The sequence below is a fragment of the Bombus huntii genome, chromosome 2 (assembly GCF_024542735.1).
Source record: "Bombus huntii isolate Logan2020A chromosome 2, iyBomHunt1.1, whole genome shotgun sequence".
In the NCBI taxonomy this organism is placed as follows: Eukaryota; Metazoa; Arthropoda; class Insecta; order Hymenoptera; family Apidae; genus Bombus; species Bombus huntii.
This window is the reverse complement of record NC_066239.1, coordinates 12,619,362-12,633,191: the sequence shown is the minus strand read 5'-3', so window position 1 is coordinate 12,633,191 and position 13,830 is coordinate 12,619,362. Positions and strand designations below refer to the sequence as shown.

The following is a 13,830-nucleotide window of genomic DNA, read 5'->3' as shown; positions in this document are numbered from 1 at the left end:
AATTAATAAAAAAAAAAAAAGGGATGTAGCGATACATCTTGGAATCTTTCAGGATGTTGCACGACCCTTTAATCGTCGATTACTATTTACATTTGCATCGGTTCGAGTCCCTTTCCCCGTTTTACCGTTTGTCTGCTCGAGAAAATGTATCGCTATTTTCAATTGGATTACGTACACAACCGTACGCTAGGGAGAGAACTGGTTCCGATCAGGCGGATAAACACTGCATCCATATCTATCGGAAGTATCGACGAATGCACTTGGAGAGGAGGCCCTTCGTGCTCGTGTATTGCGAAGAAGGGTAAGGATCAAGTGCCATTTCCTCAAGATTTAGACTAACAGCGGGCCGAGCGAGTGTCGCTTTCCCTTTCCGAATAGAACGAACAATGTGTACACTTGAACCTCGTAAACAGAGAGGAGGAAAAGGATCGTGAGAATTTTCTTCTACATTGCCGGTTCAATTTATCGCGTTTAAAGCTACTAGTGCGTTAACAGTTCGTTCAACGGCGGCCAGTAATTCTCGTGAATTGAGTAATTCCAAGGGCCGCACGGTATTCGACGTTTTCCACGCTTCGCTTGAGAGAAAATCTCGTACAAAAGCCCTCAACTGCCAGTGGCGTGTAGTGTACCTCGCGACAAACGTTTGCGATAGCGGTCAAATAAAACGGAATTAAAAGGAGTTATTTGAAAATTAAACTTTTACTCGTTATATTTCGAATAATTAAATGTTTTCTATTGGCATTGCTGTGTTGGAAATAAGTTGCGTGTGATTGTATAAAAGTCGTCTACAGATTATATTTGGCATTCAAAGGGAGATTTAATAAGAATTGCATAAAAGATTCGATTTATATGTTCGATTCAGACCTTATAAGTTTATAATGTGGATTACATATGCAACATTGAAAGTTATTAGATTTTATGTGGAGCGTTAAAAGTTGTTAGTTATTCTATAAAATATTAACAATTTTGCTAACAATTTCACAATTTTACATCGAATGAGATAATCATTTAACTTATAATTATTTATAATTTTGATGCGTCGCTCAGATGGAGTTTTGTTATCCAGTAGGATAGGTATAAATCCCGTGTATGCATGATAGCGAGAGTGAAATAGTGAAAAGAGAAAGAGAGAGCAAAAGCGTGACTATGTCCCTTACCGATGGATCACATATCAGACCGCAAAATCAACTGACGCGTTCTGCCGTGATGCGTCCAGCTAGAATGCAAATCCTATTTTCGCTTCGCGGCAACGTATTCAAGCGATAGAAAATGGCTGCTGAAAGCTCGATAAATACAGGAAGTTAAAGACCAAATCGAGCTACCGATTGCCGGAAATTAAGTGCCAATGGATCACGAAACTCGGCCGTACGATTTTACGAGCAACAAAAACCCTTAGCAAATCAAATTAGGTTACCCTAAGTTTCGGTTAATGCGCGCGATTTTTTATTTTTTCACCTTCTTCCCTTTCTCTCTCTCTCTCTCTCTCTCTCCCCTCTCCTCCTGTCCTTCATCTTTCTTTCTTGGTTCGTTTGGTCGTTTTCCCAGCCTTTCATCGAACTTCCTATATTTCCCATCGATTTTCTTCAGGCCACGCGACAGAAGCTCGAGAGTCGAAATTCGATTAACATTCGAGGTCGCAAATGGCTAGCGAAAAAGCGATAATTCGATTATTGCTTGGAACCGGAATTTTCAACGTAGAATGAGCGTGATAATGAAAAACAAATGGAAATTTAGGGCGTCCCTGGATCCTGGACGCTTTTAAAGATATTGGAACGATGTTTCACGTAGAGATGTCGATCGTAGCTGTCCACGGGGAACCAAATGAATTTAAAAACGACACGATCCCAAAGTAAGTTATCACGTTCCCGGAAAAATATGAATGTCCTCGATGCATGTTACGTTTGAGATACACGAAAAGCGGATGGGTTCTAAGTTTGTATAAGGACTTTTTAGTCGTCAGACGATTGTCTCGCAGGTTGCTTATACGTGACGTGGCTGAAAGAAATTTAAGGCGAATCGTAAATCCAGTCAGACGTCAAATGTCAGAGGATTTCACATATCGACGTTTCGTCAAACAGGGACGTATATATATAGAGTCTTGAGATTAGGACATTTATGTTCCAAAACGAGAACAATGAAAAAAGAATTCGGTTTAAAATTGAACTAAAATTTGAATGTTGAAAATCCTCTTTTTGGATGTACATGTATATAATAAATGAGGCTGGGGACATGCATATATTTCATATTTAATGCTATTTGCGATTCGTTCTACATCCTTATCAGCAACGACGCATCAGAAGAGATAAATTTTTTACAAGATGTACGACGCATAATAAACCGGAAGTCTTTAACGAGATAATTTATAAGGAAATCGGGAGAGTCAGGAAGAAAGCTCCACGTCGCAAAAAGAGACCAAAAAGCTTTCCAAGAAGACTTGTTAGGAAAAGTTGATCAAGTTTATAATGAGTCTAACTCGACGTACTTGAGTGTGTAGTTTATGTAGAAATAATATTTGAAATGAATGAATTTAGAAAAATTTTAAACTATAATCAACTTGATTATTATTAATTATCTGTTATTCTGAGGTTGAAGTATGTTAACTTTCTTGCGAAGTTCTGGGATATTTAAGTAAAAAATTACAAAAAATTATGAAGATCACCCTAATTTAAAGTTAATGAAACATCATTATCTTACGTTGCGTGTTACATAGGAACGAAACGTTTGATATCCCTAAAGGACTAGTTAAATATTACAGTTATTCCATGTACGTATAACATCTATTTAAAGCGATCCTTTCACAAGCGTTGCGAGTACATCGTACAAATGTCGCGCAACGTCGACAATAAACCGCGCAAGAAACCGTTGCACTGCAACTTTTTGGTAGCTAACCGAGAGTACGCGTATCTGTTATCGCGCCGCATATCGAGTAATCCTTGTTCACTCGGAATTTTTGCTATTTCACATCTCCAAGCACGCAAAAGGAAAAGAGAGACCTCGCGAACCGCACTCGGTCTCGAGCAGGACGAAACGCAAAGGAACGAGGATCGCCGGGGTTAGGAGAAGAAAGTAACGTTAGAAAAGTTGGAAGGGAGAAGCTCGACCAGATAAGCTAGGGAATGGAAGAGGGATGAGTGGCTGGAGTAGGATAGAAAAAGTGTGCATTTAACGCTCGCGAAAGAAGAAACGGAGGAAGCTTGGCCGATAATCCTCTCGTTTATATTACTTTAACGGCGCACGGAGTTCCTCTTGGTTTCGTGCCGTTGCTCTTCCTCCTTTTCTTTCCTTCCTATCTTGTTCTTCGTTCTAGCTCGCCTGATGGCGACGCAGCTTCGAAATGACAATAGTCTCCGGTTCTTTCATATTCCGTGGACCGGCAAGACGAAACGAACCACGGGATACTGGGATTGGTGCTAATTAAATTTCTGCCATGGAACGCTGGTTCGCCGTTTTCTTTCAACCAAGCAAAAAGAGCTGGCTACTTGAAACGCAAAGCGCCATCTTGGAGAAATCACGAAGCGCTATATGTGGTACCTGGGAGTTCACCGATGGCCATTCACTTTTTTTGCACTAATGGAAGAATTCTTAGTGCAGCCGAAGATAAGTTGAAGTGACATGGGCGGGACGTGTTTATTAATAATAAGTCGTTTCATGTTTGCGGTGTGTGAGTATTAGGAGATTCCTTCTGGCGGTCTTATTATTTGTTCCGAGGATGTGAATTTGATTGTTTGGGAAAATTATTCGAGATTTTTTGTCGAAGAGTTTTCAGAACATGGAAAGTGGTATCTGACTAGAATTTCTTATAGGTATGTACAGAACAATCTTTGACTTTCCATCAGTGAGCTCCAATGTATGTATATATCGGCTTTTACATTTTTTCCTATAGGTATAAAGATTGATTGTCATTGATATTGTTTAGAAATAATTAGTTGATCTTCAAGTAGTAATATTATTCTCTATTTGAGTAATATTTGTGGCAAGTATCTTCGAAGCAATACGTTAAACGAAAGGTAGTCCAGGGGAAACGAAACAGTCTTACTCAGAACCGAAACGATGTATCGATTCCTCCTTCGCCGATCGCTCTCGACGTGAGATTAATTTTCATGCAACATGTTACGAACGTTCAATGCTTTTAAGATTTACAATGCCAGCTTCAGTTCATAAATTCCGTGCTCGCCGCCTCGAAAAGAGTGTTTCTCATTTTTCTCTTCCGCTTCTCTTCCTCGACGTCGGACGTTCGTGTTTTCATTTTCCTGGATTATCGAGAACTGATCGGATAAGGAAGTTATGAAGGGCGCAGGTGTTCGAGATTAGGAAGCTTCTCACTCTCTTTCACTCTTTTTTCCGTGATACCTTCATAACGTTCGAGAAGAATTCTCGCTTGCGTCAGAAAAGAAAAAGAAAACAAAACGAAACCTTCAGTGAAAAATCCAGCGATTATGTTTCGTAATTCATAATATGATGTAGGTATCTCTCTTATCGGTAGTGATAACGATATCATGATCGTATATTAATATATATTTTCTTTTATATCAAATTCGGATGCAAAATTAAATTACAAGGCAAATTACCTTGCTTGTCTCAAATATCCTTCTGACTCGAATAATCCTGTCTTACCTCATTTTTACAGATCAGTGATAGTAAAAGAGTCATGCTACCGTAAACATATTTTACCTAGTTTCTTTTTCAGATTCGTGTTCGCGATGGCCACGATTCGATTGCAATGAATGAAAATTCCGCGACGAAAGCACGAGTCTGTGTCGCGTTTCCATCGATCGACCGCGGGTAGTTTAAAATCACGCCCGTTTTCACCAAAGATTGCCGTTAACCGACTTAATTAACTCGCCTTAACGAACTTACAAGTCGGTGTTTACATGTTAACGCGCCATGGAAAGGATTATTATCGCGCTGGACGGAATACCGGCTTGAATCGAGTGAAAAGGAATTGGATAAATAACTCGTAGGGTTTGCGAAGTTGATCGAGTAACAGAAATTACTTTCGCTATTAAAATATATGATGTCGTTAAATATTCGATACTTCATGAAAATAAAGTCTAAAAATTGCTTTTAGTTTCATGGAAATTGAAATACTTCAAACACTACATTTTTCTCGAGATGATCCGATAGATAAACAAATAAATTCAATACAGAACGGCCAAATAAAATTTGTGGCGAAAATTATTGACTGAGATCTTTAATGTCATATTTTATCGTAGAACTTGTATCAAGTAAGGACGACAGTAACGAGATAAATTAATTCTACGTTATATAATTTAGTAATAGCACGAAAAACATACTTCTTTCCTCTGAAGTTTTTAATTATATTAAACTCTTCGAAGCTTAAATCACAGAAAGCTACATGAAGATTTGTTCCGTAATAAGAATAACAATCTTGATTACAACAGAATATTACGTGGGATTCAAAACGTACTCAGCAATCGTGGAACCGTACAAAGCAAGAAATGTACATTTTCTTAAAATACTGAAAAGAGGCAAAAAGAAGAGATCCAAAAAGGTATAATTCAATTTGTTACTTCTGGTACACAAGCATCCGCAGGAGGGTTATGTAAATTCTATTTGTTCCCGCAGAAACGTCGTGGAAAGAGTGCATTACATTTCATTTATCCCCGTTTAAATTACCGCACGCGAAAGGTATCCCGAGGCGTATTCTCGTTCCCGGAGCGTCGAGCTAGAAGCAATTTTGGAAGTTCTAAAAGGACCGGCAAGAATTTTCTCGTTCGCGTCTCGAAAAGGGGTTCTGGCAACGGTATGCCCGGCGTTATCCTTCGGGGAATTCGAAATGCTTCCCCCTTTTCTCTCGATCCTTCGAAAACCGGGGATCGGTACACCGCGAAATGGCAGTGTTCCTTTGTGCTCGCGAGAAAAGAGAGGCCAAGCCGTTACGTTGTTCCTTCCGCCTAATTCATTTCGTTAAAGCGTGCGCGCGGACAAGAAAAGGGCGAAGAAAGTCGTGAACAGGGTCGTATAATGTGTGGAAAATAAGGAGCACGTGCGAATATGAAAGCGCGCCGGAATAAAAAAAAGAGCGAATAAAACTCGGTCGTACTAGCATAACAGAGAAACCGGCACGAGGTATTCTCGAAGAGGAGCCTTCTACTGCATTCTTTTTTCTTCCTCTTTTTAACTTTTTCTTTCTTTTTTTCTTTCTTCTTTTAAAAACTCTAACGTGTTCTGGTAGTAACCAGCGTTCTAGCGGGAGGTTCTTCGTGAAATTAAATCGGCTAGATCATCGAGTTGCAAATGGTTATTATTGTGCACTCGACCGTCCAGAAAACCGAAACGTCCTCGCGGCATTTAATTGTCCAATTCCGTTGTCGAACCAATGGTATTCCCGATTAAGAAATTCCGCGACAAGGGTAACTACATAAAATTGCGGTTTAGGATAGTGCGTTTTACTTGTAGAATGGAATGGTATATCTCGTTAACGAGTAAGTTTAATGTTCCTTGGGTTTTTCAGTTTTGCAATTGGGCAAGTGTTATTTCTTCGAATTTCTGTGAGGTGGTTGAAACATAAATCTAAAGGATATTTCTTTGTTTTTATTTTTTTAACTATTAAGGTAGAGGTCCTTGTGTTTTAAATTTCTGAACGTAATTGATTTGAGATCAAGATTTCTTGTATTTCGTTTACTATGCGAATTATTATACTTTAAAGGTGAAATAGTAATACAATCTATTATTATAGTAGTAATTATAGTAGTACAGTCGATTCGTGCCAACAACTCGTATCAAGCAATCATACACAACATAGTTTTACACTATGTTGAATATAACTAAGAATTTTTTTATTTTAGAAAGGCGTGATAATTTATTAATATTACTTCACATGCTTCTCACTTAGATAAAGGACCATAAATACGTCGATAGAGTTTGGAAAGCTACGATAGAATTAAAATGAATGGTTTCTACATATGTAACTACAAGCATATCCTTGTATGCAGTACAAACTTTCCCGTAAATTGACAAACACAAAACTTCCATAAAATTGATGAAAAGCAAATATTTCGAATGTTATAGCGTACAAACCGTCAAATTCGCAAGTGAAGTGATTTCAAGCGACAATCTTCGTGCAGTTTCTAAATTCAGGGCCAGCATTTTTCTGAGAGTAGAATCCGCTGAACTCAAAATGTTCTTCCCTTAAAAATTAATACAGGATTGTAGCCTCTGTTCCTCCCTCTGGAAATATCTCGGGTGCCAAACGTTGGTAAAATACTGAAAATTTCAATGAAAATTGTCAAAATTGAATTTTCTCAATTTTTGATGCCTCACTGTATAAATCTTAGATACACACAATGCTAGAAATCCTGGTTCACGACTTCAAGTCGTCTCAAATAGCGTGTGCCATTGTCATCCCTTTGCGATATATCAATTGCTTGGAAACTTTTATATCTATTCTGTTCATAATTTCAAGAATCACTTATCCTTTATATAGATCACTTCCTAAATCTGTTGAAATAAAGTGATAAATATATCTTTTTGAAAATTTCAGAACTCACTTTATTATCACTTTTGTTGCAGACAGAAGTTACTAGATTCCTATTTAGAAAATATATAACACATTATCGTCCATAATATTTGGTATTATGCTTAATTTTGAGAAGTTCGTATCGCCATAAATTATCGAAAATTTAGCTCCAAACTTTTACCATTATATATCATTTTTGTAAATTTTCCATCTCGTCAGAAAAAACGGAAAGAGCAGGGACGAAACACTGGTAATGTAAGAACAGATAAAAGCAACCCCTATTTACCGAACGAAAGCATAGTCGAAACTATGTTAATCAAAATGAATCCAAGCGTTTTTAATTTTTCCTTTCGATTAAAAGAACAGTCGCGTAAAAATAGTAATATCATTTTTGTGTTAGTGTTTTAAAACTCAAACTTTCGCGATCAAATGTCAAAAACAACAGTAGAATCGTACTTACACCATACGTTTTGATGCGTCAACAAGCTTTATCGAGCGCATGCAATTCGGAATATAAATCTCTAACATTCAGCAAAGCCAATTACACAACAGAGTGTGTTCGATCGTTGTAGCATTTTCTTGTGTGTGACTGTTCGCATAGGAAAATCCAGTGAAATCGATAAGCGGCTCGGAACGATGCGCGAAAGCTGACGCATACACGCAGTTATCGGGATGAATGTTAAAGTGGCTAGTTTTTAATAATTCTCAGCGTGAGCTGGCTGCGTTTGAACCTGGAGGAACGAAATGATATCGCGCGAGCCTATATACGTTGCACGTCAAAGAGATGATGATGTGCAAACATTTTAGGGGAAATTTAGTATTATCCTCGCGAGTTCGTAACTTATGTTTCGCATATTAAATCGTGCAAACTAGGTCGTTCTACGACCAGTTCCTCGGCTTTGGTAAATTGTTGATCACTTGCAAAAATATTTTTTTCTTTTTGGTTTAACCGGGTAGTCGAGATAGCAAAACTAACATTTAACATACGACGTTTGTTATAAAAGGTAAGAATATAAATGTCATGAGTTTAAAATATTTCCATTCATTATTTCAATGAGATATCTCTATTTATACCTTCGAATACGGATGAATGTTTGAGAACTGATCTTTCTTTCCTGTCAGACTCTATGAATAATCTTCTTGGTCATTTATCAACGATATTATTGTTGACTTTTTCTAATTACGACTGTTATCTGACCCTCTTCATAATGTCATCCGAAGTCTGGTATAACGCCTCATTGGATTAACCCTTAGCAACGTCAACAAGTCACATGGTTCTTTATTACATCCTTGTCACAGTTGATTACATTTCGTAACGTACACGAAGCTCATAAAAGTTTCATACACGAGTTAGAATATCTCACAATTAGCTACCATAATTGTATTCCAAGAATACTTCACACAGGTACAAATACAGAGATCCAGGACTTTCCACTGTAACAAGGTTGCAAATGTGCAGCGACGAACGCGCGCGAAATACCTAACGAAGGAAGAGGAAGGAAAGTACGAATAGAACGAAGCCGGCGAATAAAAAGAAGAAAGAAAGAAGAAGGGAAAAAAGTTAGCAAAAGGAATAAGAAAAGGAAGGAGGAAACGAAATAGCCGGACTTTGCGCAGAGCATACCGACAGAACCGGTGAAAACTTGTCGTGTCTGATCCCTTCCGCTTTATACGGTGAAACCAGGTCAAGAAAATGCGGCGGAAAAATTCGTCTCTGCCTACGTAGACACGGACAGCTTTTCCTCCGTGGAAGGAGTGGAAACTGGGCCGGCCGCCTCGTTATCGAATACTCACGTTCTATTTTCTCTTTCCGCTGTCGGTGGCACGGGACACGGTCTCGGCGAGCGAGCTGGCATAGCGGAAGAGAAAAAGAAGAAATAGAGTACGGTGGTGGATGCCACGACAGGAGAGACCTTCGGCTCGAAAAATATTCTTGGGTTCTCCTTTGAACACGCCGCGAGAAATTCAAGGAACGAAAGGACGAGCGCGGTGAAGGCAAAAGAGGGCGAAGACGGAAGGCGAAGGTGGCGAGAGGGTTGGTGACGCAAGCCTGGGGTTCTCTCGGTGAACGGGGGTTGGAAAGCAGCGGAAACGGGGGAACAGAGAGGGAAGTCTAACAAGACGTTGCGATTTGAGATAAGCCGGGCGGTTTGCTTATGCCGTGGCTCTCTCTCGTCGAGGCCTTCGCCTAACCCAACAGCTTCATCACGCGCTTGATAAACGAGGCGGCCTGCCAGTGGCTTGAGGGAAATCTAACCGCTCTTCCACTATATCCGACTCATCTGGAGAAACATCGCGCTCATGGCCGGTGGTCAGTAAAGTAACCCGGCTGTACGCGTCTAAAACATCGGCAACAACGATGCACACCAACGCGATGCTTCACCTAACGTTAGCGTCAACGTAGTTGTCTACGTAGTAGAGTCCTTGCCAGCAGATATAGTTTCCTTCCTTCATTCGATTCTGAACGTTATAGTTGATTCAGCTTCCTTTCATTGAAGCGTGTGCATACGCGGTTGCATGAGGTTGTACGTTGGGATGCGCACTCGAACGAGTGAATGATGGATCGAACCGGGCCACTGTACATGGAACCAAGCGTGCGCGCTGCTGCAGCACCCAGCGCTGCTACCCCCGCAATGGCCATTCTATCGTTATCGCTGCTAAGATAACGATACAGCTTGAACTCGACGTTTCTTGGCCTACGTCAGCCAAGATAAAGCATGCTCACCTTATATTCCTCTTCCTTTGGCTCGTGCCATTCACCAACCACCCACGTCTCTTTCTTTCTGTCCGATATATGCGCCGCGTAGCCTCGTCTCTTCAGCGCTAGCATTCTTTCGTCTTCCTCGTGACATCGAAAGTGGTTCGTCGAAAAACGAGAGCAATTGAACGACGGTATTGTTATGGCCACGAGAATGCTTTTCTTCCGTCTCGAGTGAAAATCCATATCGCGGCCTTCACGTACGCGGAACTATACACTATCAACCTTCCCTGGCTGAGTTCTTTGATCGGCTTATCGTAGCATCGCTCGCGTGGTTCTCGTAGTCTCCGAAGAAAGACAGGCGTCCATTTCGCATCTTATCACAGCTCCGGGGACGATGCAGATACTTTCCACCTCTTTCACCAGAGGCCTACCTATTTTCGTAACCCTTTCTTACCGCGATCGAATCGACATCCCTGCGACGCATCACCTTCGCAGTAGCTTCTCGGTTTCGGTGAAGTGGTAATCGAGAAATACCTTCAAAAGCGTAAAAATTTAGATCAACGGTGAAAAATGAGATAGAGCTTGTCGTCTGAGTGATCTGCCACGATACCAGTTAATTCTTTAGTTAGAAAGCTATAAAAGGGATTATGAATGTTCCATTTGTTGATGTCTGTGTCCTTCTGTTGGGATTTTATTAAATCGTAATGTGTTTTTTCAGGTATAGGTGAGAAATAAGAAAGGTGGAGAAAGTGGAGGGCAATTTTGCGCGTCTGCTCGAAGAAAATGGTAAGTACTGTATTTTAAAAGTGCTTGCAAGGTGTTTTAGTAGAACTTTAGGATAAATCACAGTTTTTCTTGTTTAAATATAATTATGTGAGATTTAAAGATAATTATGTTGAGAATTGAAATATAATTATACTTTGACATACAATAATCTTAATTTTTCTACACATCTATTGTAAGGCACAGTTAAGGTTCACTTCGAGATAATTAAAATATTCCTGGGAATAGTATTATCCGACTAATTTTTTTCTCGATCAGCAACGTCATCGATTTTTTCGTATTCATGATTTGTCTTTGCCATAATGCATTATGGCAAATTAACATTTTCAAGACATTCACTTTTCTATTGAAAGTGACATCTCACGCATGGCGGAAAGTTGTAATATTCTTCGCGTACTAAAATTAAAAAATTTTCAAATATTCAAATATCTAAATTTTTAAATATTCATACCTTCAACTTTTTAAACTTTTTCCAAACATTTAAATACTCAAATATTCAAACTTTCAAATTCGTATTTTCAAAATCTCATTGATTTCATCTGTGTCTCGGAAGCTAATTAAAAGGATACCATTTCGATCAATTGTATTTCTAATCTGTATTTGTATCACTTGCGTTTAAAAATATTCCTCTCTATCAGTAACAAATCATTCTACTTTCTAATAACTAACTCAAAGAATCCAATTTTATATCCGTCATTGACTTCTAACCTTGAAGTAACGAACTTCATCACGCTTGAGCATAATACTTAGTGCGTTGAGTGATCATCTACGTGTTCGAAGCTATTTTTCTCCGCTCGTAAAGACCGATAATAAGCCACACACTCATTGACGTGGAACGTTTTAATGAAACTATTATGGCGTTTCACCGGTCACCGATCGTCGGTTCACCGGCGATAAAATAGTTGGCCGTGACGTGTGATCACAGGTCTACACTGGGACTGAAATTCGTCGCTTCCAATAATCGCCTCATTAATCCGTCCCACCGTAACAAATTCGTCTCCGGGTCGCCGTTTCATTTCGCAGCAACCATCACGCTGTTAGAAACGCATCATTCGTGGTCGTGTTTATATCCACTTTTATGCATAAATTTCTCTTTCGCGTCGTTGAACTCAACCGTGTTCATATAGTTAACAGACTCGTTTTCAAACGTTGAAAATTAAAACTTTGTAACTCTTTAGGAAAGTTATACTTTTTTTTTATGTACAACGAAGCTTTTTAATCCAAGTTAGAGAATTCAACTGAAATTTTTACGCGTTGGAAATTAAAATTCATGGCTCTTTAGAAAAATTGTACCCTTGCAAAGTAGTGAGGCTTATTAACAGGGGATAGAGAATGCAATTAAAACAGGTTTAGGATGTGAAGTAGTAGTATTGTTCAAGTAGACTTACATTAAGTTCTGAAAATTTTTAAAACAGAGGAAGATTTATATGTATGCGTTTGGGTTAGGTAGGTAAGATGATATCGGAAGTAACGAAGAATGGGGCTCTATTATAAATTTATAGATAATTTATTTATACAACTTTATTTTAGTAATCTATTTCAATACATTTTCTCTTTCATTGAGTAGCTTTTCTACAAAGAATATCGGCAGATATATACAGAGAACATGGCACGATAGTTCCTCGGTCATCATTTCCTCGAATCAGATAAGTGTTTAAAATTTTCGAAATAAGAGCTACTCGTCAGTTTTCCTATTAACAAATTGATAGTTGTTGCGATCATCGAAACGATTATTCTATCCACTACATGAAGTTTAATAGCAGTTCCTATCAGCTAATGTAATTCAACAGTTCCCAATAGGCTTTTTCTCATCAAATTATCTCAACAATTATATCTTACGTTGGAACTATTTCACATTTTATCGCGTCAGTTTTTAAATTCTTGTGCGTCAAAGTGAATTATTAAACTGCCTGGAAACCGTGACAGATGAAAAATATCCTAAAACGTTAAAAAAGTCATATTTCAGCGTATAATATGTGTCCAAAATGTGACACGTGTTTCTTATATTCGACCATGTATTCCAATATCGCAAGATGATAATATAAAATTTTTATTTCAATTTTATCACATTTCCATTTTTCACTCCCACTTTATCGAACCTTAAACATGCAACACTAGCGTGTATTTCTCGCATAGAATACACAGAGAGCGTGCATTGTGTCAGAAGAATATACAGTACTCGAGAAAATTACAACTTCAGTATAATAATTTTTTATGATTAATGTAAGTAGCATTTTATTTAATGGCTAATGCACTTTTATTACCTTTTAGTAACGTTTCAAAAGGAAACAAGTGCGACATTTATCGACTAATTTATAAAATAAATTCAAAAGATTAATTTGCTAATATATAAGATTTACAGTTTCCATTTTTCTTTTTACTAAATTAATAAGAGCTACATTAGATTAATTTTTTCAGGCCACGTAAAATAATAAGGATTTTCATTATTTGATACCTATAATATTATTAATATTATTAAAACATATTTCTCATGTTTTAAGTGATTAGATGTGCGAAACATTTAACGGGTTAAAGAGTTGATGAAATATTGAACGACTAGAGATAGAGGCGTGTTCTTTTTTTTTTTTTTTCTGACGTCGATGGAAATTTCACGAGGCGTTTACGAAATAATCACAGTAAAACCGCATAAATATGAATGAGATTTATAAAGCTACACCGGCTAAACGGCGCGCGTCGTGTTTTCATTACGCGATCTCTCACGACGCGGGACATTCGCGATACTTTCTCGTTCGGTATCCTTCGTCGTTCTGTTTCAACGAGAAAGTCGATACGCGTTTTTGGTGCCCGTTCCGTGACATTTTCATCGCGGTTCATTGTGTCGCTTGTTCATTGCGATCGATACTGA

General features: G+C 38.5%; 1 protein-coding gene across 1 annotated transcript in view; it reads left to right on the top strand.

Annotated features, from left to right (window-relative positions):
- Positions 1-13,830, top strand: part of LOC126876954 (amphoterin-induced protein 1) — a 291,913-nt gene that overhangs the window by 80,597 nt on the left and 197,486 nt on the right. Inside the window, exon 3 of the mRNA XM_050639827.1 lies at positions 10,900-10,967. The gene's annotated coding sequence lies outside the window, so the exon portion shown is untranslated. The remainder of the gene's footprint in view (positions 1-10,899; positions 10,968-13,830) is intronic.